Source organism: Mustela lutreola, chromosome 18 (assembly GCF_030435805.1).
Source record: "Mustela lutreola isolate mMusLut2 chromosome 18, mMusLut2.pri, whole genome shotgun sequence".
NCBI lineage: Eukaryota > Metazoa > Chordata > Mammalia > Carnivora > Mustelidae > Mustela > Mustela lutreola.
Genome location: NC_081307.1, coordinates 5,129,550 through 5,155,395, shown reverse-complemented (window position 1 = coordinate 5,155,395; position 25,846 = coordinate 5,129,550). Strand labels below are relative to the sequence as shown.

General features: G+C 40.2%; 1 long non-coding RNA gene across 1 annotated transcript in view; it reads right to left on the bottom strand.

Moving 5' to 3' along the window:
- LOC131820586 (uncharacterized) overlaps window positions 1–25,846 on the bottom strand; it is a 105,908-nt gene that overhangs the window by 6,451 nt on the left and 73,611 nt on the right. The gene's annotated exons all lie outside the window — the stretch shown is intronic.

The following is a 25,846-nucleotide window of genomic DNA, read 5'->3' as shown; positions in this document are numbered from 1 at the left end:
AGTTAGTCTAATCCAGTCCAATACCTCACTCTCGCTCCAGCTCAGCAGACTTCCAAAAGGTGCTGGAAGAATCCTAAGCTAGAGAATTCTCTCTCAGGAGCCAGGCTGGGGGCTGTGCACAGGCTGACCCAGCACACTGACACCTTGCAGGGGAGCAGCTGGTGGAGGAAGAGGCACAGGAGGAAAGCTGGCTACGTGAGGGGAAAACAACTTTCTGAGAAGAAAAGTGTCTCCAACCACAAGTGACATTTGGCATTTGCAAAGGAAGCAGCCACAGACAGGAGATCACAGCTGGTTTGACTTACAAATAACAAATCCAATCCTGTTTCTTGCAGCTTGTCTTCGATCTGTAAACACAGACAAAGCTATCCACAGATGCAGGTTCAAATTACTCTAGTGTTCCAGAGCTCAGCATGGGGGCTTTGGGGGTGGGCTTCAGAAGAGTTACTGGATGGAGTGAGAGACAGGAGAGGAAGATGCCTCTGTGTTCTCATCACCTCTCCACCCCTGCAAACTGCAGGGTGATGCACTATGAAGAGGGAAGAGCAGTGATGAAGAAAGAAGACTCAGTTGGGGGTGATGGTTGATGGTCGGGGAATGGGAGCCTGAATCGTATCAAGAGAGTAAGAAAGAGCATCTGGAGTAAGGAGCTTCCCTCTCCCAGAACACCATGTGAAAAACAATTCTGGTCAATCGCTCTGGCCCGAACAAGATCTGCACTGTTCCATGAAGACATTTGCTTTGATAGCTTCTTGAGATGCTGATCGCTGCCCAAATGCATCCTGCAAAAATCTACTTACTGCATTTGTTTGGTCTTTTCCTTTCTTTTCTTTTCTTGACAGGGTGCAAAGAAGGATAGGACAAAAACTGCCATTTAGGCAAAACTGACCCATTCCAGATAGGAGAAGTGGATCAGAAGCCGGAGTGCTACGAGCGGCCAGAGTTTGTTTTCCTAAAATTACTGAACAGTCCAACATGGACTCCCCATCCTTGTTTCTAGAGAGCAGATGCACAGTTTTGCCAAGTTCTGCTTCTAAGACAGCTGAAATGAAGGCTACACGTGTCCAGGTTCAGAAAATGGAACTCTCTCCATCTTTCTTCTTCCCACTGGTCTCATAACTATCAAGAACAGGTGGGGTAATTCCACAGACTTCTTTTCTAATAAATTGTGTCACTTCACTGCAAATTTGCTTTGGGAAATCCTGAAGTTCTGGTGTAGAAGCTGGGAAATTTTTCATCCTCCAAAGGGAGTAAGCAAATCTCCTGCACGAGGTCAGTCCTGACTAACTCCTGTGCTTCCCCAGGCTGGAACAGAGCCTTCCTCATTGCATGTGTTTCTTTTCCAGGTCTCCCCATTTTGCTTTGTCACTTCCTAGCCCCTCCCAAGGCCCTCGCTTCTGGCTTTGTGAATGCTCTGAAAGCCCTGTAACTCTGAAGGAAGCTGGGCTAGAGCCCAGAGACCCTCCCATACGGTCTAGAGCACCATCTGGTTGGGAGGTTTATCACCCACTGTTATCTCTGCGTTCCTGGATGCAGCTTAAACCTATTAATTCCTTATCTTGTCATCACAGGCTAAATGAAAGCATCCTCCACTAGGCTTCCTCCCTTTGGAACAAAAATCTCTTACCTCTTGCTCACCCCCACGTAGCTGGCCTCTGTATGTTTCCAAGAACTCCTTTTCTAGCTTCCTATGAAGTACTTTGGTTGGAAGATCCCCCAGGGAGTCTGCCTGGGAGACCAAAAGGCCTGAAGAAAATGAAGTGGCTTGCTCCTTCAATGTGATGTTATTTGAGGCCCCATGCATGAACTTGTCAGCTCCGGAATGAATCTCCTAGGGCCACCTTGAGGCCTAAGAATCTTCCATTTTAGTCTCAATGTGGAGGGCAGATTTCTCCAACTTCAGGAACCCCTTCTTAAACTGCAAAGAGATTCTGAGGAGCAACTCCTGCAGAGGCAGGAAAGGAGTGCCTGTGAACTAGGACATGGAGAGGCTAGGTACTTGAGACTGAAGGAGACTAGAAGAGCAGATGTGAGAAGGCAAGCTGCAGTCAGGCTAGGAAGGGAGCTGAGCAGTGATGCCCAAAACCTAGGGGACAAAATTGTCAGGCCCGGGTCACCCACTGCTCTGGCCTCCATCCTTAGAGTAGTCTGGGAAGGGAAAAGAGAGTTTGGTCAGCCTCTCTGTGCTCAGAAGGAAAAGGAGCCTTCTTTGCAGGACTGTGTTCTACTCATCATCCATATGTCATCTCCACAGACGGCAAAAGAAAAAGGGCATCTGTCTTCCAGCTTCTCCTTTCTAAACATGAGTATACATTTTCACCTAATGCCCTCAGCCAACTTCCCCTCTGGTCTAGTTGCACAGCCTTAGGCCACATGACCCCTCAAGCTGTTCCTGGCAAGTGCAGTGAGATTGCTGATTGGCTAGGCAGCTCAGGATCCACCCCGGGGGGGGGGGGGGGAAGATTCCAACACGGTAATTTTCCACCTGACCCGGGTGCAGTCATTCAGTCTTGCTTTTATCCTCATCACGCCTCTCCCTTCAAGGTCAGCAGGGACCCCACTGTTCTGAGGCCTCAACCTCTTTGACCTCTCAGGCAATCTTGACACAGTTAATGACTCCCTCCATTTTGAAACCATCCTCCACTTGGATTTCAGGACACCGCTCTCTCTTGTTCTCTACCTCTCTCACTGGCCACTTATCTGCTTCCTTGGCTGGATCCTCCTCACCCTTCCAAACTCCAAATGATGCACAGTTCCAACACACAATCCTCAGATCTCTTTTTCCTTTATCTTCATTCTACTCCTCAGGTGAGCTCCTCTGGTGGCATGACTTTCAATACCATCTAATTGATGGGACTCCCAAATATTTATCTCTTCTTAATTCCAGACTTATAATCCAATTGCTTAATCCATGTCTTCGTTTGCATATATATAGGCATCTCAAACTTTAATGACCAAAAGTATACCTTCGAAATATATTCAAATTCTGATTACATCCTACATTTCCACCATTTCTGACTCTGAGCACCTTTCCCCTCATCTACAGAGAACACACGTGACTCTCTTTCCTTTTACCCTAACCTCCTATAGTGAATTTTCCAACCAAAATGCATCTCACAAAACGTGTGAGATCATGGGACTCTTTTGCTCAAAATTGTCCAAGGACTTCTCATCTCACAGAGAAGGAAAGCTGATAAAACCGTTACGAGTGGCCTGTAAGACCCTGTAAGACCCTACAACACCAAGAAGGGCTGAATGAAGAGAGGAAGAGGACGATCTGAAGGGAGTGAGGGAGCCCACCACACTGATGTCTGGGGAAAGACACCTAGCGTGAAAGCTACGAGGAGAAGGACTTGAGTTCGGACCCTGCTTTTCTCTCTGACTTCCTTTCCTATCACTCGCCTATGATGGATTGAAGAGTGTTTCCCCAAATTCCTATTGACCCAGAACGCAGAATGTGACCTTGTCAGAAAAAAGCTGATATAATGAGTTAAGGATCAAAATGAGATTATACTGGACTAGGGTAGTCCCTAAATGCAATGATTAGTGTCCTTCTAAGAAGAAAATAATACCCACACAGAGACAGAAAAGAAGGCCCTGTGGAAAAGAAGCTAGGGAGAGACTGGGTTATATTGCCTCAGTCAAGGAACGCTTGGGGCCATGCTTGCTAGAAGAGATAAGGAAGGATTCCTTCCTAGAGCCTTCAGAGGGAGCATGGCGTACCTGATACCTTGATTTCAGACTTCTGGCCTCCAGAACTGTAAGAGAATGAATTTCCATTGTTTTAAGCCACCAAGCTTATGGTAATTTCTTATGGCGGCCCTCTGAAACTCACACCCTCCCTTCCTCATTTAGTTCCAACTACATAGAGTTCCTCAAATCCTCCCATAAGAATATGGAAGATGCCGGGGCACCTGGGTGGCTCAGTAGGTTAAAACCTCTGCCTTCAGCTCAGGTCATGATCCCAGGATCCTGGGATCGAGCCCCACATCGGGCTCTCTGCTAGGCAGGGAGCCTGATTCCCTTCCTCTCTCTGCCTCTCTCTGCCTACTTGTGATCTCTCTCTCTGTCAAATAAATAAAATCTTTAAAAAAAAAAAAAAAAAAGAATATGGAAGATGCCAACTGGATTATATCAAAAAGGCAGGTGTGTTGAGAGCCTATTTGACTTTGCCAAAGTCCCTTGACCTTTTTGAACTGCATACATTTTCCTTATGTACAAAGCAAGACATTCTCTAGATTTCTTTCTGAGAGCTCCACGTATTACTAATCATTGATACAGATGTAAATCCATGCAGTGAGAGCAATTCTCATTAAATGATATTGGTTTTCTCCAGAGCACGGGGACGTGCCCCAGATGTGTGCAATGGAAAAATTCTCACCCTCGTAAGACACCTGAATGCCACAGGGAAGCTGCTGGAGCTGGAGCTGGAGCTGGACCAGACCCTGGGACAAAATCCAGTCCACATTTGCTTAACAAAACTATTCTTTACAATCCTGTGTATGCTCCCACTAATGTATCAAGAGCTTTTCCTAATCAACATCTCAGAATGGGAACAGTCTGGTAACATTATGAACTACTTACACATGGAACCAGAAAATACGCAAGCAAATTGACTCAGATACAGGATTGTTATGCAACTCTATTTTCCAAGAACCAGGCCTTCTGATTGGGGACTCAGTTTTAGACATCTTTTAATGTAATGGACACCTCCTCCAGACATGCTGCTGGTGATTGTCTCATGTATCCCAACAGCTTGTAATTAGTTTGGGGCAGGGGTGGGAGTGGTAAGTAATCATGGCATTTTAGAGCCAAAAGAGAGATCCACAAACCCAGCCTTCTCTTTTTACAAGCAAGGTGTCAAGGCTCAGATTGCTAAAGTTATTTGCCCAGGTACGGTGACAATGAGACTGGAAAGAGCCTGTCTCTCTTCCCAGGAGCATCCCCTTACATTTCATCCTCAAGTGTAAGCTTCCTGCATGTTCTGCCAACTCTAGAGTTCACGCTGGAAAGGGGTCTTCTGGTCTGTGCTTTTTGCTCTGGAGCTGTTTCTTCTGCCCCACGAATGGGGAAGCTGCCTGATTTTGCACGGAGCCACCTTATGTTTTCTAAACCACAGAAGTTAAGTTTGCAAGATTCTTTTCCTTTTTTTATTTTTTAACGGCTCTTCAAAGACGGAAAACAACAACCATTTCCAATTTGATCCAAGACCACAGGATTGTTTTTAATTCCATTCATCAGTATCTCATTCACCCCAAGAGACTATGGGATGTTTCCATATTTACATAATGGGCTCATCATTTTAAGCTCCATAGGGCCCTCTCTGACATGGTGGCAATTATGTTTCCCTGCAAGCTTCCAAGTTTACTGTAAAGGCCAAAAGGGTCTCAGACACCCAGAAAACATACTTTTTATGTTTTTATAAACTCTATAAAATTGTAATTGGATCAAACTTTGCATTCAAAAGCACATTCTTCAGGAATATTTTATATGCACATAAAACATCGAGAAAATGTTAACATTATGATCTTAACTGTTTGCACATTGGAACCAGCTAAAAGTTAGGAAAATGCAATCCATCTGTTCTCTTCTTTGAAACTCAATTATTCTGAGAGCACAAAAGAGTGCCTCGGGGGAGTCTGACACTGCCCTCTCCCAACTCCTGTTATCAGGTGACACAGGGGTAGGCGGGGGAGGTGGTCTCACTGGAGGCAGCTGTTTTTCTGTCTCTCTCTCCAAGCTAAGGTCTGGCCAATACAGGAGCATTGACTCTACCGGCAAATCCTCTTAAGGCTGAGCAAAGAAAGGGATGGTCATATGTTTCCCCTGGCCCAGACTCTGGCCTCGAGTGTCTGAGGGGCTTCAGAGTCATTTCACCTGTCCTGGCTCCCAGCAGGAGCCTAATTCCCAAAGAGTACAGGGATGGGGAGCCCAGATTTTGCTCTAGCCCTTAAGGTTTGTTTGTTCAAGACTATCCATTAGGCATTTATTAGCCTTCGTTATGAAGTGCTAGTGGCCTGATTAGTTCAAGCTGAGGGGTGGGTAGCAGAGGCAGGGAGAAATGAGGGAGCAATATGAGCAATAGGCTGATATTTGCTTTCCCAGAGAACTCTGCTGCTCAGCCCCCCTGTTTTATCTGTTAGCACAGCAAATTGGACCCCTCATTATCACATTTACAAAGTGCTTAGCACACACACGGAGAAATAACCTGGAGAGGGAGTCAAGAATATTAGCAGAGAGACCAGCTCCCACCAAGGGAGGCCCTCTCTGTAGAAGAACAAAGCCCATTTCTCCATGGTCACGCCCATACCTGATGGGAACTATCTAATCAGGACCAGGCCAAACATAAGAGGATTTCTCTTTGGAGAATGGGGTCTCTGGTGAGAGGATCAGACAGAATGGAGAAATTATCCTGGGAAGGCTGCCAGATGAAGGAGATCCATAGTCTGAGAGATTATTGGACAGGGGGTTAGCTATGTTGGTGGCAACAAACACGGAGAGGATTTTTTTCCATCATTATTAAAACTAGAGCATTAGTTCTCACTCTTCAATGTGCATAAGAGCCACCTAGAAATCTGGTAAAATGCAGACTCTTGAGTCCCACCCCAGATCTCGCAGAATCTCTGAGAATGATGTCCAGGGAACCACATCATAACAAAGGCCATAGGTACTTCATGAATGACACATTAAGAGGGGGCTATAAAACAAATCGTTTAATAAACATTTCACTCACCAAATAGTCTCTGGTGAGTCCCTACCATGCAGAAGGTACAGAGCAAAAAGCCATAAGGGATAGATGCAGGAGGGAGCTGTAGAAATAAGGTAGAGCACTGGATAAGAGGTGGTCAAGGACCTTGAAGACCAGTGGGTTAGAGGACCACAGAACACACAGTTTATGGGAGAGTGGGGGGGAGAGGGGGCTGTCAGTCAGCAACATGCATGATTGTTATACATGACCGTGCCTGGGCGAGGCAGGGGGTGGGAACACATGCATGATTGTTATACATGACCGTGCCTGGGCGAGGCAGGGGGTGGGAACACATGCATGATTGTTATACATGACCGTGCCTGGGCGAGGCAGGGGGTGGGAACACATGCATGATTGTTATACATGACCGTGCTTGGGCGAGGCAGGGGGTGGGAACACATGCATGATTGTTATACATGACCGTGCCTGGGCGAGGCAGGGGGTGGGAACACATGCATGATTGTTATACATGACCGTGCCTGGGCGAGGCAGGGGGTGGGAACACATGCATGATTATTATACATGACCGTGCCTGGGCGAGGCAGGGGGTGGGAACACATGAGAAGGGTCATCATCCCATCGTAGGGGACAGAGAAGATTTTCCAGACAATATAACATCTAACCTGGGAGTTGACAAGAAGTCAAGCAAAAAGCATCAAGAAATAGAAAACCGAGGCAGAAAATTTAACTTGTGCATTGCTCCAGAAAAGATAGGCCAGTGAATCTGGGTCTTGAAAATGGCTTAGAATTGTTGACCCATAGCACGGGAAGATGGGAGCTCTAAGAAATGAGGCTAGAAATGTTTGTAAAGAACCGCTGGATTTTACCTAAGGGAAGGTGGGAAGGCATCCAAGTAAACCAGGATCATTCTAGCTGTGGTTTGTAGAATGAGTTTGGGAGAGCAAAAGTGACACAGAGACCAGAGAGGAGGCTGTTGTAGTAATTTCTCTCTTCAAACCCCAGCTGGATCTGCACCCAAAGACTGTATCACATTGCTGAACTTCATGAAACTGAGGTTGGTGTTCCTGAAGTAACTCCTCTTTGATCCCAGGGGCATGTCAGCCCCTGGATGGTTTGCCAACTGGTGGGAGTGCCCTCTACTGGTCTGGAGCTTCATGTACCATAAAACTTGAAAGGGGCAAAGAGAAGACACATTCTTTCCTCTTCCCTGGTGGAGGGATTCTTGATGAGAGTAATAATAATACCGTGCAAACTGAGAATAAATGTTTCCAGCTTCAAGTTGCATCTGAGAAGTTTCCAGAGATAACTAACTCACAGGAAGATCCTCAGACCTGTTACTTGTCAGGTGTTTCTATGATTATGAATTACAGGTTGACATGGATCTCCATGAAGGCTCAAACTCTTATAGTATTATCTTACCGTTGATTTAATGTACTAAGTTTCTCCCTAGGGTTTCCCACTCTAGAACTATGGACACTTCCACCATTAGCATCCAAAACCAAAAAATAAAAAAGCATTGGAGAGACTGTATATCATCCCAGAATATTCTGGAGCTGACCCACCACTCCAGGTGCATACTCAAGTAGCCAAGGCAACTATTTACACTCTGCCCTTAAAAACTATCTCTAGCTTGTGGCAGTGGGTACCCCACACAGTTCCCTCTGCCCACAGCCTGGCTGAATAAGCAAAAGTGTTTCCTGCCAGAGGTTAGCATGGCCAGGATGGGTTTTCTATCCCACAATCCCCAAACAGACACACTGCTCCCTGTTCATGGCAGCTCCCTATAGCTCCAGCATGCCACACACTCATCCTCTCGTCTGTCTGGCAGACAAGGTGAACGGGAGTCAGAATTCACCTCTTCCAGCTCCTTTGGCCACACTGCCCAAGACTTCAGCAAACACCAGGTAGATGGTGAGGATGAATGCTTGGGCTCTGGAGTCAGAGAGATCTACCTCCAAATCCCCCTCTCCATTTGTAGCTCTGTGATCTCAAGCAAGACCCTTTGTTTCTCTGGCCCCAGTTTCTCCAAAAATATCATGAAGATAATAACTCTACCCATCCTTTGGCCTGTTATGACAATGAAATTTAAAAAAAATTAAAAGTGAGCAGAGAATTCCATAAGTCATTGACTTCTGGGAAACCTCATCCAATAAATGGAGAAACATCTATTTTGTTTTACTGGCTTGTGAAGAACAAACAGGTAGGATGTATGGAAGCACAATGCCATGCCATACGAAGAAACTGAGAGGCTCTAAATTATTAGAACATCTAATTCTAAACAAAACACATTGAGAGTATAAACAAGCTTTAAAGTAATAACAAATGACACTTCCCAAATTTTAAAGGACTTTTCCTGTGTGTTCCATAGATGATACAGCGGCATAAAGTCACACAGAACTGGATCTAAATTATTGTTCTACTACTTAGCAGTTTTGTAACTTGTGACAAGTTAGCTAATATCCCTGAGCTGAAATTTCCTGAGCTGTAATGTGATTAGAATGATATCTACTTCACAGGATTATAGGAGGGGCTAAGTCCAGGGGGTCTTTTTTGCTTCGAGCACAAAAGTTAAATTTTTTTAAAAGATTTTATTTATTTATTTGAGGGAGAGAGAGAGAGTGTGAGCGAAGCAGGTGGGGAGAGGGAGAAGCAGACTCCTCATTGAGCAGGGAGCCCAACACAGTCCCTTGCCAGGACCCTGAGATCATGACCTAAGCCAAAGGCAGACACTTAACTGACTGAGAAACCCAGGCACCCCTTCAGGCACAAAATTTTAAGAGATGTCAAAAAGAATAATAATCTAGATAAATAACACTCTAATAAAATTAATGCAAAGAAATCCATGAGGAACAAAATAGGATTGGTATTACCGATTTTTCCTTTTGCTTTAGGTTCCAGTATGGCTCAATACAGCACTGGTTGTGAGTTAATCATAAACTAATGAGATAAATAAATGTAAATACCTAGAATAAGGTATATCACATGGTAAGGGCTCCATGAATTTTTGATGAAGGAAGTAATTAATGAATTGAGGATCATTTCATCTCTCTGAGTATAGTGTAGGACAGTATAGTATGGTATAGCACAATACACAGTAGTATAATTTAGTTCAGTATACAGACATTTTAAATGAAGTTACATATTGTGGTAAAGGCCATGAGGGAAAACAACAGGCCTTATAAGAAAGAAAGGCCTCCTAAATGGGTATTTCATAAAATTAGTGGATACATTTTCTAAGCTCTGGGGATTACATGTCCCAGGGATTTTCCATTCCTTGAAAGTTTGGAAGAACACACCCTTCAAAAGGAATCAACTGATTTACATGCCCATCAGCCCCTTCCATGCACTCCCACATCTCTGAATATTATAACTTTAATCGTTACTAACTAGAGAGGCAAAAATAATGATACTCACAATTTTATTTTTCATTTTCTACAACAGTATTTATCCAACAAATACCAACATGATACTACATGTTGGAGATAAAATGATTATCAAAATTGACCTGGTACCTGTCTTTACAAACTATACAGTCCTGTGGCCTTTTTTAAGAGTTATATTTTCTTCCTAAGTTTCTTTGCTAGTCATTGCATTTTGTTTCTTGGGAAAGCATTTGCATTTTTATGTACAAATACATATGAAACTCCTGCATATCAGAATTGTGTCCTAACATTGATCTGTTGCCACAGAATCTTAGATCATTTCACTTAATTAGGAAAATAGGTGCCATTTTTCCTTGACACATTTCCTGGCTCCATCCCCACATTCTCTGCATGTCATGCCCCATGCCCCACATATGCTGAGTTTAAAAATGTATTCCATATTTTTCTTCACAATCAAATAATTCTACATACATACTCACACACACACACACACACGTGCACATGTATGCATGGGCAGGCTCACAAGCATATACATACACACACAGGACTTTTTTCTGGTATCATTTGCTCTATATGTACTTTCTGCATCTTGCGCAACTCAAACATTTCCTTAAGGAAATCACTCTAGGTCATCGGATATGGCTCTACTTTTGTTATGGTTGCACAAACTTTCATTGTATGGCTATATCACTACCTATTCAGCCATGCCCCTATCGACAAGGAATCCTTTTTTCCCAGTTCTTGGCCACTACCAGCAATGCTGCAATTAACATATATGTCCACATGAATTGTGTACATTAGTTTTTAAGCAATAAATTCCTGGAGATTTAATGGTCATTCTCAAAGGGTACCCGATATTATATTTTTTTAAAGATTTTATTTATTTATTTAAGAGATAGAGAGAGGCGAGAGAGGGAGAGAATAAGCAAGGGAGTGGCCCAGGGAGAAGCAGGAGAAGCGGACTCCCCACTAAGCCAGGAGCCCAATCAGGACCCCAGGATCATTACCTGAGCTGAAGGCAGATGCATAACTGAGTCCCCCAGGTGTCCCTGATACTATAAATTTTAATAGATTTCTCCAGTTGCTTTCCAAAAAAGATGTAACACTTCACATTTTCATAAGTATATGTAAAACACACACCCCTGACAAAAATGAATTGAAGAGTCCTTTTTAATTTTGCTTAACTATTAAATGTAAACTAGTACTTTATTCTTGTTTTGCTTTGCATTTTCCTGATTACTAATGAATTTGAACCTTTTCATAAAGTCTTTTACTGTTCATCCTATGAATTGTCTTTCCAAACACACTGCCTAGTTTTCTGATGCTCAGTATGTCTTTCATTAATTTGTTAGAGCTGTTAGTATGTTCTAGAAATTAACTCTTTGACATCTGTATTAAAAATATTTACCCAGGTCTATTACAAATCTATGGACTTTGTATATGGAAACATTTCCTATATAAAAACTTTACATTTTTACACAGCTAAATAGGTCTTACTTTTCTTTTATTACTTCTGGGTTTCTAATCTTGCTTGATAGGATCTCTCTAACTCTACATTTTCTTGCAACTTTTTTTACATTTCCCTTACATTTGTCTTTAATCCACCTGGAATTTATTTTTGTTTTTGATATAAAAATGGGATCTCTTTTTTTCTTCCAGATGGATATGCAGTTATGCCAACATCATTTATGAAACAGCACATTATTTTCCCATGAATTGAGCCACCTAACTTGTCTTATGTTAAATTCCCACATATTCCAACATCTAATTCTGGACTGTTAATTCTGTTCCACTAACCTGCTTATCTAACCTTACATAAATATCATATTGGTTATTTAGAGGCTTTCTTACATATATTGCATATGAGGCAATTCATCCCTCATTTTTCTCCTTTCTATTAATAATCTTAGTTATTATTAACCATTCTATCCTTCAAAATTTAAGGTATTTGCATTCAGTTCTAAGGAAAACCCCATTAAGATTTTAAATTGAACTTGTAATAATCTATGTATCAGATTACCATTTTTATTATATTTCCCATCTGAAAATATAATGTACCTCTTCATTTATTAGATCTTGTCTTTTAGTAAAGTATTTTAGATCTCTTTATATAAATTCTATGTCTTCACTGCTAAATAATTTTATCACTTTTAACATCATTGTACATGATACAATCTTTCCATCTCCATTAGTTGGTGCTTATTGTTAGAGTTGTAAAAATTTTTTGTTTTTTTAATATAATTATCTTCCATTGAAATTTATTTATTAAATCTAGTAAGTTTTTTTCCCCAAGTTTCCTCTGATTTTCTTGGTATACAATGTTATTAGTAGCAAGAACAGAGTATGTTATCTATTCTTTTCCAATATTTATGCCTGTTATTTCATTTTCTTACTTTACTACATTTGCTAACACCTTCAAAATAATAATAATAATGGTGCTTGTAGACAATCTTCTCTCTAGTTTTTAATTATAACTGAAATTGTCTCAGTGTCTTTCACTTTAGGATAATATTTGCTATCGATTTTAAGTCATTTCATATTCAAGAGCTTTCTTCTTTCTATTTATACTAAGAATGACTGATAAATTTAATCCAATGTCTTTTTGGCACTTAGTATTGTGTTCAGATGATTTTTCTCTTCTTTAATTCACTGGTGAGTTTATTTGTTGTTCTGCTTTTTTTGTTGGTTTTCAATTTCAGTAATTCTCCTTTCTTTAGTTTCTAGATAGTAATTTCTTTTTAAATGTCTTCTTTGATTCTGTTGTTATCTAAGATTCTGTTTCTTATTTCCAAGTAGTTAAGATTTGTTAGTTCCCTTTTTATGGCTTATTTCTAATTTCATTGACTCATGACTAATGAATGTATTGCATAAAAACTCTACTGTTTTTATTTTAGTCAATATTTATGAAGGTTTTTGCCACCTAACTGGTGCTGTAACTGAGTCTTCAAAAGGCAATTTCATTGTTCTTGGTTTCTGGATTATGGGGAATATAAGACTAGTGAATTCCATGTGCATGAGTCTATGGCCACACTTCGTTTGCTATGAATTGAGTTCCTTGATCAGAAGTCATGCTTCTGTGTAGAATACCATGACAGTGGATAAACATTCTGTAAGTCTATGAATGATAAAGTTGGCAGAATCATTTTATTCAGGGAAGGCAAATTCACATCCTGATTAAAGTGTCTATTCCAGTAAGAATAAAAATTCTGCCCCTTCCATAATGGAAGTATCCAATGTAATCAACCTTCCCAGGTAGCAACAGAGCACCCCAGAGAATAGTGCCATACTAGGGATTCAGTTTTGGTCTCTGCTACTGGCAGATTGGGCATTCAGCAGACTCTTAGTCAGGTCAGCCTCAGTAAGCATAAAGTCTATGTTGCTGAGTATATGCATAACCTCTATCATGGCCACCAAGCCTCTTTGTTCATGAACCTATTAGATAATAATAAGAGTGGCTGAGAAAAAGCTGACTGGTATTCACTTGATTGTTAAAACTCTCCTTTACTGAGGTTACCCTTTGTTAAGCAGTCATATCGGATATAAATATCTTCATGTTTTTGCCCATTTAGATAGATCTATCCACAAACCTATTCCCCAAATTTGTCACTAATTTCCCAATCATATTCCTTAGTTCCATCAGATGGGGGTATAGAGGCCACCTGTGCTGGGAGTAGGAAAGCTGCTTCCACTGGGAAAGAAAACTTCCTAGAATTTAAGTGCTCACTATCCCCAGCTTCATCAGAGTCTTCCCATACATCCCCATTCCAACTTTTAGGATTCCATTCCTTCACTATCAATACCATCACTTTAACAGTAATCAAAGCTAGCAGTTCAATTTTCTTTGTAATTCAGTCAGTTGCAGGATGAAATCCTGGATTTGACTTTCAGCAATTTCAGCTCTGGCTACAGAAGATAATGTCTCCTTCAGGGTACACATAGAAGCTTCAGATCACTTATGTGGCACATGAGCTGAGCTTCAAATCCCTGAGCTCATCCTTTTCTTTTCCCATTTTGCCCAGTGACAATAGGAGCAACCAGCCAATCTTATTATATTCGTTAGTTAGGCAAAATTTTTGAAAGTATCATATACACAGTCACCCAGATTCTTATTTATAGTAAATGGGTGGTTAGAAGTAAGAGCTATTTTGTATATTTCAATTGCCAGATTGTACCATGGACTATGCTATACTCCTTTTAGTGCTAGAAATAGATTATTAACATCTTACATCTAATCAGATTAGAGAACCAATTCCATAGGCCTCAGAACCAATTCAGAAAACTCATTCTTAAAATTCTCTTCCTCTAGAATCACTTTCAGTATCAAATCTCAGTGCTCTTCACAGAAAACAAAACCCATAATTAACCATTATAAATAATTCTTTTTATTATAAAGTAAAGTTTATCAGTGTCGGTTCCAAGCAATTCTTGTACATTGCAGTGAAAGATGCATCTCTGCCTACAAAGATCAAAGTGTAGCTTCATTTATAATTACAAAAAAGAAAGCAAAAATTAATAAAAAGAACAATATCATTTGGTGGCATTTCTCCTGGTGGATCCAAAAAACACTTTATGTTATTAACACAGCTACAAATGGGGGCACCTGGGTGGCTCAGAGGGTTAAGCTTCTGCCTTCAGCTCAGGTCATGATATCAGGGTCTTGGGATTGATTGAGCCCTGCATGGGGCTCTCTGCTCAGCAGGGAGCCTGCTTTTCCCTCCCTCTGCCTGCTTCTCTGCTTATTCGTGATCCCTGCCAAACAAATAAATAAAATCTTAAAAAAAAAAAAAAAAAAAAAGTCTGCTACAAATCGCAAGATTAGAAAACTAAGAATTTGATGTTGGAGAAGACACTTCTGTATCTTTTGAATTGAGAACATTTTCTTGTGAGTGATTTAAGGAGACTCTGATGAACTTGTTCTTTCCGCTTGTAGCTTTTGTGTGTCACATACTCTTCATTACCATCTTTCCATCTGCTTTGCAGTCCTCCATCATTTGATTTGTGTGAAAAACGCTAGGAGGTGTTTGTAATACTCACAGATAACTTGGAAATAAAGACAGATGATCTAGAATTTTTTTTAATTGAAAAATTGGACCAATCTGTTTGCAGAAGCTTACTGAGCAACAGATAAATGGTGAGGGGAGGAAGCCTCAGTAAGCTGACTACCAGAAAGTGATATAGCCCCAGGGGCAAAATCAGAACCCTTAGGATCCCTAGAGTCACAGAACAAACAGGGGTGCCTGAGCTGGTGGAGTTCCCAAGCATTGGAGTGTGGAAACTGATTATAGTCAGCAAGCCTGGGAGGGGGCTCTGTTGATCATAGCTGTGAGCCATGGCCCCATCTGGTGATCACTTTCCATGTGGGGACTCTGCAAAGGACAGGAACATGGGAATCCTCCACCTTCCACTGGAAGGGGCAGAGTAGGTGCACAGAATCAAGCAACTGTTCTCTGTGACAGGGCCCTACAAAGTGCAGAAATGTGGGACACTCTACCTTCCCCTAGAGAGGATCAGTGTGAGTACATACCAGGGTAGTTTGCAGAGTTTGACACTCACGAAAGCGAAGACTGTTTATCCCTGAGAGTTTACTGAAGAGAAGGGACCATGATCTTCAGCTCTGGTGCTGAAGATCAGGATGCCTCCATTTTTATTTTGATCCTCTAAAGAGGCCCAGAAAGCATTCAGGGAATAAAAGGCACACAGAGCAACCCAAAACAGCTTACACTAAGCCCTGTCCCTTCACAGGGGGAGGGCAACTCTGTCCAGGCAAAGACACCTGAGAATCAGCCCAGCAGGCCCCTCCCCCAAAAGATCAACCAGAAGAACAGGTGAATAGCAAGTTTATGGACCACACAGGACTGTTAAACTCATGCACTAGGGGAAAATAGTATATAGAATTTGAGGGTTTTTTTCTCATGATTCATTTATCTTTCAGTCTAAAATTTTCCATTTCTTTTTTTTCTTTTTCCCCTTTTCAACTAGTTTCTTATCTTTGTTTTTAGTTTTTTGTAACTTTCACTTTTTACATTTACATTTTATAGATATAGTCTTCATTTTTGGCTTCCTTTCACTATATATATATTTATTTTTATTTTTATTTTTTTATTTTTTTTGCTTTCTTTACAATGTTAGGATTTAGTGTCTTCTAACACAGAGACCAAAATATACTCAGGACCAAGTGGATCACCCTGTTTTGTCCACCCTATGAGATTAGATTCTCCCCTTGCTTTTATTTTCTTTGCTTTCATTGTTGTTTTTTATTTTTCTCTCTTTTTTTTTTCTTTTCTTTTTTGGTTTTGAACTCTTCAGACTTGTGCAGTGTGCATTTTGCTTGGGTCATGGCTGATATTTTTGATAGAGCTCACTCATTCATCCATTCTTCTCTGGACAAAAGGAGGAATTCACAACAAAAGAGAGAACCAGAAAGAATATTCTATGCCACAGATCTAATATATATGGATATAAGTAAAATGTCCGAAATGGAATTCAGGATAACAACTATAAAGGTATAAGCTGGGCTTGAAAAAAGCATAAAAGACACTAGAGAATCCCTTAGTGCAGAAGTGAGATGTAATCAGGCCAAAATTAAAAATGCTCTGAGATGCCGTCTAAATTGGATGCTTTAACAGCTAGGATAAATGAAGCAGAAAATAGTGTAAGTGACATAAAATACAAGTTGATAGAAAGGAAGGAAGCTGAGGAAAGGAGAGAAAAATAACTAATGGACTATGAGGGGAAGCTTCAAGATATCAGCAATGCCATAAAACAAAACAATATGAGAATTATTGGTGTGCTGAGGGAGAAGAGAGGGGGTCAGAAGGTATATTTGAGCAAATCATAGCTGAGAACTTCCCTAATCTGGAGAAGGAAACAGGAACTCATGTCTAAGACATAGAGAGGACCCCTCCCAAAGTCAATAAAAACAGATGAACATCCCGACATATAATAGTGAAGCTTGTAAATTTCAGAGATAAAGAGAAAAATCCTGAAAGCAGCTCAAGACAAGAGATTCCTAACCTACAGTGACAGGAACATTAGACTGGCATCAGAAGTATCCAAAGAGAACTGGCAGGCCAGAAAGGGCTGGCATTATATATTCAGAGTACTAAGTAAGAAAAATGGGCAGCCAACAATACTTTATCCAGCAAAGCTGTCAGTCAGAATGGACTGATGAGGCTAAGACTTCTTGTACTATGTCAGCAATCAGACAACAAAAAGAAATAAAAGGCATTCAAATTAGTAAAGAAGAAGTCGACCTGCACTCATCACAGATGGCATGATACTTTATGTGGGAAACCCAAAAGACTCCACCCCAAAATTGCTAGAACTTATAGAGCAATTCAGCAACGTGGCAGGATATAAAATCAATGCACAGAAATTAGTTATACACTAACAATGAGACAGAAGAAAGAGAAATTAAGGAATCAATCCCATTTACAATCGTACCAAAAACCATAAGATACCTAGGAATAAACCTAACTGAAGTAGTCAAGGATCTATATTCTAAAAACTACAGAACACTTATGAAAGAAATTGAGGAAGAGACAAATAAATAGAAAAGCATTCAATGCTCATGGATTGGAAGAATAAATATTGTTAAAATCTCTATGCTACCCAGAGCAATCTACACACTCAATGAAACCCCTATCAAAATACCATCAGCACTTTTCACAAAGAAGGAATAAATAATCCTAAAATCTGTGTAGAACCAGAAAAGACCTCAAATAGCCAAAGGAATGTTAAATAAGAAAACCAAAGTTTTTACAATGCCATATTTCAAACTCTATTCCAAAGCTGTAATCATCAAGAGTGTATGGTACTGGCACAAAAACAGACACATAGATCAATAGAACAGAATAGAGAACTCAGAAATGGACACTTAGCTCTATAGTGAACTAATCTTCAACAAAGCAGGGAAGACTATCCAATGGATAAAGGACAGTCTCTTCAATAAACAGCACTGGGAAAATTGGATAGCCCCATGCAGAAAAATGAAATTGAACCTTTTTCTTACACCACACACACAAAAAAAATTGAACCTTTTTCTTACACCATCCATTTATTTCAAAATGGATGAAAGACCTAACTATGAGACAGAAATCTATCATTATCCTAGAGTGGAACACAGGCAGCAACCTCTTTGACCTTGGCCACAGCAATATATTGCTAGATAGGTCTCCAAAGGCAAGGGAAACAAAAGCAAAAATGAACTATTAGGACTTCATCAAGATAAAAACTTCTGCACAACAAAGGAAATAGTCAACAAAACTAGAAGGCAACCTACAGAATGGGAGAAGACATTTGCAAATGACATATCAGATAAAGGACTAGTGCCCAAAATCTATGAAGAACTCTTCAAACTCAACACCCAAAAAACAAAATCCAATCAAGAAATGGGCAGAAGACATGAACAGATATTTCTCCAAAAAGACATACAAATGGCTAGCAGACACATGAAAAAACTCTCCATATCACTTGGCATCAGGGAAATACAAATCAAAACCACAAAGAGATACCACCTTAAACCAATCAGAATGGCTAAAATTAACAACAGCAAATGTTGGCAAGGATGCAGAGAAAGGGGAACACTCTTTCACTGCTGGTGGTAATGCAAGCTGGTACAGCCACTCTGGAAAACGGTATGGAAGTTCCTCAAGAAGTTAAAAACAGAGCTGCCCTATGACCCAGCAAATGCACTAATAGGTATTTACCCCAAAGATATAAATGTGGTGATCTGAGGGGGCACCTGCACTCCAACGTTCATAGCAGCAATGTCCACAATAACCAAACTGTAGAAAGAGCTGAAATGTCCATCAACAGATGAATGGATAAAGAAAATACGGTTTACAAAAGCAGGAAAAAATATCCAGTGGAAAAAAGATAGCCTCTTCAATAAATGGTGCTGGGAAAATTAGACAGAATATAGAAGAATGAACCTCGACCACTCTTACACCATACACAAAGATAAACTCAAAATGGATGAATGACTTCATTATGTGACAGGAATCCATCAGAATCCTAGATGAGAACATAGGCAGTAACCTCTTCAACATCAGCCACAGCAACTTCTTTCAAGATGCATCTCCAAAGGCAAGGGAAACAAAAGTGAAAATGAACTTTTGGGACTTCATCAAGATCAAAAGCTTTTGCACAGCAAAGGAAACAGTCAACAAAACAAAAAGCCAACATACTGAATGGGAGAAGATATTTACAAAGGACACTACAGACAAAAGACTGATATCCAAGATATATAAAGAACTTCTTGGGGTGCCTTGGTGGCTCAGTGGGTTAAAACCTCTGCCTTTGGCTCAGGTCATGACCCCAGGATCCTGGGATCAAGCCCCCACATCAGGCTCTCTGCTTAGTAGCGAACCTGCTTCCTTCTTTCTCTCCCTCTGCCTGCCTCTCTGCATACTTGTGATCTCTGTTTGTCAAATAAATAAATAAGATCTTAAAAAAAAGAACTTCTCAAACTCAACATCCAAAAAACAGATAATCAAGTCAAAAGATGGGCAGAAGACATGAACAGACACTTCTCCAATGAAGACATACAAATGGCTAATAGACACATGAAAAAATGTTCATCATTATTAGCCATCAGGGAAATTTAAATCAAAGCCACATTGAGATACCACCTTACATCAGTTAGAATGGCAAAACTTAACAAGACAGTAAACAACAAAGTGTTGAAGAGGAAGGAGAAAGGGCAACCCTCTTACACTGTTGGTGGGAATGCAAGTTGGTGCAGCCACTTCATCAACAGATGAATGGATAAAGAAGGTGTGTTCCATATATCTAATATACAATATATGTAGATACAATGGAATATTACCCAGCTATCAGAAAGGATTTATATTTGCCATTTACATTAACATGGATGAAACTGGGGAGTATTATGCTGAACAAAATAAGTCAAATTATCATATGGTTTCACTTATATGTGGAGAATGGGAAATAGCATAGAGGATCAGGAGGTAAGGGAAGGAAAACTGAGGGGGAGATCATCAGAGAGGGAGAAAAACCATGAGAGACTTTTAAGTCTAGGAAACAAACTGAGGGTTGCTGGAGGGGTGGTGGATGGGGTAACTGGGTGATGGGCATTAAGGAGGGCATGTGATGTGATGAGCACTAGGTGTTCTAAGCAATTAATGAGTTATTGAACACTACATCTGAAACTAATGATGAACTGTGTGTTGGCTGATTCAATTGAATTTAAATTTAATTTAATTTAAACTAAGTTAAATTAAATTTAAATTTAAAATAAAATAAATAATAGAGTAAAAAATTAGGTATCCTGTAGACCAATACCTTTTTAAAGGATAAGTAAAAAATTACCAAATTTCCATTTTATCATATAAAAAAACTTTAAAAAAATTTTTTTAAACTTTTTAGTTTTAAAGATTTAAGAAAACAGATATGCCTATCTCAAAATAGTTAAGGGTGTGATCTCAAGATCAGTACAGTTCTTTTAATTGTTCATTTTTCACTTCATGAATTATGCACTCTATTGTCCTTATTTTTCTTATTTTTCTCATTTTCCTAGGATAAGTGAAAACAGTTTCACAGTCTGGTCCCAATCTGCCTAATCATGCTTGGAAGCCATTGTTCTTGATATGCCTTGATCTCCTTCCCTATACACTCAAACATTCCTACTGAATGCTGACTATTATAACCTGTAGCAACCATTGTAAATCTAGTGATAGAAACTTCAGCCATTTGAAAGTTAGAAGGCCAGTGCAAAATAGCCAACATATTATCTTTCACATACAAAGAATTAAAATGAGGAGGGAGGAAAAGGAGGGACAAAGTGACAAAAAGGGCACCTCTTGCCCCTTACATTCTCTTGGCCCACCTTCATCCCGGTCTTTCCTGTGACAACCACCTTATATATGGCAAATCCAATAGTGTCTTGCCTCCACTGAAATTCTTATCCTTGTTTTCTGCCCTCATGTCTCTGAGCTATGCTTGAGATGTCTGTGGAAACCCACGGGGCATGTGTATAAACATGCAAATACAGGGAGATAACTGCATGGAGCAATCCTTAACCATCAGGGATTCAGGAGCTGGTAGGTTAAGTGCTCCTCTTTCTGCCTTCTAGGGTAATTCTGAGGCAGAGTTCATCACTCAGAGCAGTACTGAGTCCCAGTTGTCCACAGAGGTGACAGCTGACAGTGTACTCTTGTATTGGCTTTCTTTCCCCCTTCAAGACCCCCGATTCTACTCCATGACATCACTTCCTAAAACAAGCAACCTATATCTTAACTCTTGTCTCAGGCTGACAGTTGACACTAAATGTGGGGTGGATAATACCTGCCATACAGTAACATCACAATAACTAACATCTTCACCAGTGGTCGACAAAAAGGAAACACAGATGAGTGATGCTTTGGCATGGGTAGAAGCAATAGTTTTTGAATGGTTTTTGAATTGGTATTCATAATGCTTGCAGAGTTGGCTGACTATGATAAACCATTTCAGAGGTCTTGGGGGAAAAAAAAATGTTAGGTTCAAGTTAGCCCACTATAAACTCAAGGCTACTTGAGAAAGTCAGACATGCCCTGGCAATGTTTAAAGACACCTTATCTTCTGTAGCTGCAGAGTAGATCACAAGACCAGGATTTTGTTGGCAGGGTAACAGAGTATACAAAAGACCAAAGCACAAACTTAACAGGTCTCCTACACCAAGGCAGGTTTCCAGAGAGGGATAAAGTGGGACCCTGAAACCAACTAAGAGCATATTTCAGTAGATGACACCAGATACTCCAGAACTCTCCAGGCCAGTGGAAACATCTCTCTCCTCCTTGCTAAAAGAAAGCAGCTTATCTTTTTTAGGAGATTCTTAAAAGATTACCTCCCAGCCCCTGCTGCTGACTCCCAACCAATAACCAAGGTCAAGTTGCAACACACCCTTAGTAAAGAAATATAGTCCCTCCTCTGGGAAGAATAGTGTTTACACAAGAAGTTTTGTGGGAGCTGACTAAGATGTATTGGTAAAAAAGAAAACAGCACCTATGGGAATGAATCTTCAGATGCCTGAACCAGGAGAGGCACATGGGTGGCTCAGTCAAAGAGTTCCACTCTTCATTTCAGCTCAGGTCATGATCTTAGGGTTGTGGGATCAAGCCCTACCTTGGGCTCCATTCTTGCAGTGAGTCTGCTTGAGATTATCTTCCCTCCCTTTCCCTTTGCTCTTCCCCTGTTTTCTCTCTCTCTCAAATAAATAAATAAATCGGGTGGGGGCGGGGGAGATGCTTGAACGAGGAATTGTATTAATTAGGAATTAGGAATTATATTAATTATATTAATATAGGAGATGTCACCCATGAATTGAGTTTAACAACCTAGTAAAGACATCTTGAGCTGGTCCTACTATATTGTTGCAATGGCTCCTTAAAGTTTAGACAGGACCATAGCAAAGAGAGCAGAGATGCTAGAACTGCCTTGGCAGAATATTGAGGAAGGACTCAGAAGACTAATGGTGATGGGCATATTAGAATGGATTTATGTGACTCCAAAGAACTTACCACTTGACTGTGTTCCTCAGGAAGACCCAGAGAATATTCTCTTCCTACAAAAACTTTCAATAATACATTTCTTCAGTTTAAAAAAAAAAAATCACTGGTGAGAGAACAATAGCCTCTATTGTAGACAGGATATAATTCCACCATGTAGTAAAATAGAGACGGTGGGATTCTGGAATGACAGAAGCCACATGGTGGACATAATGGTGGACAAGTCTGCAGTGACAACCAGGTGACTTAATCCACAGGAATCTGTGGTAATAACAAATAGTTAACAGAAATGGTATTTCTGGGGCAAAAAATATGAGTAGTCAACTTGAGTGCTACTTGACTCATATAACAAAAAACAAACAAAAACCACAAGCATGGACACCAGTTGCCACAGTGTAAATTTTCAATCCCACACCAGTTTTCATATCTAAGCCACGTAGTTGTCAAGAAAGTACTCTGCCATGACAACTCAAGCATATATGATATTCATTTCCCCCATCTTTCTCCCAAAAGAGCTGTGGCCACTTACCAGAGTATCTGGGAATTGAGAAAAGGAGAGTAAACAAATCCTTGGAATACAACTAAGTGCAGCATCTGAGCCAACATGGAAACCAAGGCCCCAAAATACCATTATGGCCTCTCTTTCAGAGTGAGAGCTTATCAAGGTCAGATGATATCTGTAGCCTTCACCAGGTTCATCTCACAGGGAAGATACGGTTAATTCTTTGGCCACTGAGTACATAAATGTGATGCGTATATGCAAAATTGACAGGACCCTCACGTGGCTTCCCTGTCCAGTGAAGTAATAGCTATTTTGTTAAGAAGGACCAAGTAGAAGTTCCTGAAACTGTTCCCACTCTGACCAAGAATGTAAATCAAAGGAAAAACTCCATGTCAGGAGGAATTACAAAGATTGGCATCACCATCAAATACATAAAGGATGCAAAGAGATGGTTATCACCATATCCCTATAATTTACTTATAGGGCCCATACAGAAATAAGATGGATTAAGCAAATGACAATACCCTGCTGTAAATTTAAACAACTAGTAGACTAAATTAAACCTACTGGTGGTGATACCTTCGCTGGAACAGATTAATACAACCTCTGGAACATGATTTAACAAATGCAATCTTTTAAACCCTAGCTGAAAAGAAGATGAAAGACAATTTGCTTTTACACAGGACAACAGCAACATACACACACACTGTCATACCCCAGATTTAATGCATCATTAAATCTTTGGTGTACTATGGTATATTGCAAGACAAGACAGCATGAGCCTAAATATAAGGCAATATTTTGTCTCAAAGCATCCCTTAGAAAAAAGGAAGTTGGCTTCATTCAAGTCCTTAAGAAGTCCTTCATATTACCTGTTACTCTTTCAATGACTTTATTTTGAATAACAAAGTACTGATTAGAGAAAACATATAAGCCAGAAGAGACCCCATTAATGCCGGTTTTTGATGGCCACAAGTCAACTGATAGGATAAGCAACAACAAGCAAAAGGTAGCATCCTTTAAAACCCTTTTAATAATTATAATTATACTATATAAAAGAGTTACATACATATATTTGACCTGTCAGTTTTCATGAGAATGTAAGCTTCAAGAAAACAAGAACTTGTTCATCTACATATTTCTGCACCCACAACAGTGCCCAGCACATAGAAAAGAAGTATTTGAGGAGTGAATAAACAAATTCTTGGAGTCATGAACTCAAAATTGCAAATGTTGGAAGTTGATGACCTTCTAAAGATCATTTTAAAAACAAAAGAAATAACGGGATGCGTGGTTCAGTCAGCTGAGCAGTCAATTGTTGATTTCTGCTGGGGTCATGATCTCAGGGAGGAAGTTGAGCCCTGCCTCAGGCTCCACTTGCACTTGGCAGGGAATCTGCTTCTCTCTCTTTTTCCTTCTCCCTCTCCCTCTCCCCCGACTCATGTTCACGAGAGCTCGCTCTCTCTCTCTTTCTCTCTCTTTCTAAAATAAATGACTAAGTCTTTTGAAAAAAACACACAAAAGAAATGGAGACTTGCTTTAGACAAAAACTGTTTGTGACTGTTCGTAGCAGATTTATTTATAAAAGTTAAATTTTAGAAATGACCCAGATGTCCTTCAATGGGTAAATGGACTAATAAATAGACTGTGACAAATCCATAGTATACAGTACAACTCAACAGTAAAAAGGAACAAACTGTTGATACAGATGAGAGTTTTGATGGATCTCAAGAGAATTATTCTGAGAGAAAAAAAGCCAACCCCAAAAGTTTATACATGTATGATTCCATTTATGTAACATTCTTGAAGTAACAAAATTATGGAAATAGAGTAGATTATTGGTTGCCAGAGGTTAGGAATGGGTGGTGGAAGGTGGGCGTGGCTATTAAAGAACAACCAGAAGGATTCTTGTGGTGACAGAACTGTCCTGTAGTTAGACAGTGACAGTAGACGCACAAACTTAAATATGTAATAAAACTGTATAGAGGTAAACGCACAAACACACATGAGTATATGCAAAACTTGGGAGATCTGAATAATCTCAGTAGATTGTATCAGTGTCAATTTCCTGATTATAATATTATACTATAGTTTTGCAAAATGTTACCATTTTGGAGGAAACTGGGTAAAGAGACACAGGATCCTTCTGCATCATTTCTTAAAACTGTGTGCAACTGTACAATTATCCCAAAGTGAAAGAGGACTTCAACTACTCCATTTTGACCTCAGTCTGTACTTTCTAAATGATTAAATTCTTCTTTCCAGCTTATCTCTTAACTCATGCAAAGCATCCAGGTGATGGTAACCAAACTGTCCCCTCAAGCAATAAGGACTGCCTATAGCCAGGAAGACGCCTAGCAATTGACCCTAAGACAATAATGGACCTGACCTGCACTGCCAACCTGCATGTACTCACCAACCTTTTCCCCACATTTTCCTTAGATAAACCTGGAAATATTTTCAGCACTTTGTAGACAATCTTTGAGATGTCAATCTGCTGGTCTTCCTGGTGTTGGGCTCACTGAAATAAATTCCTTTCTGGTTTCACTACGACTCTTCTCTCCATCATTAGATGCTGTCAGACACAAGTGGCCAAACCTGGTGTATTTGGAACCCCTGAAACTAGGGGCTCTTGCACTCTTGGGCTCTGCTACAAATTTTTTTTTAATTAATAGAAAACAATATAACAAGTAGTTAAATGGTAGAAATCACAAATGTGTAAAGGACCATGAGCCATACCAGT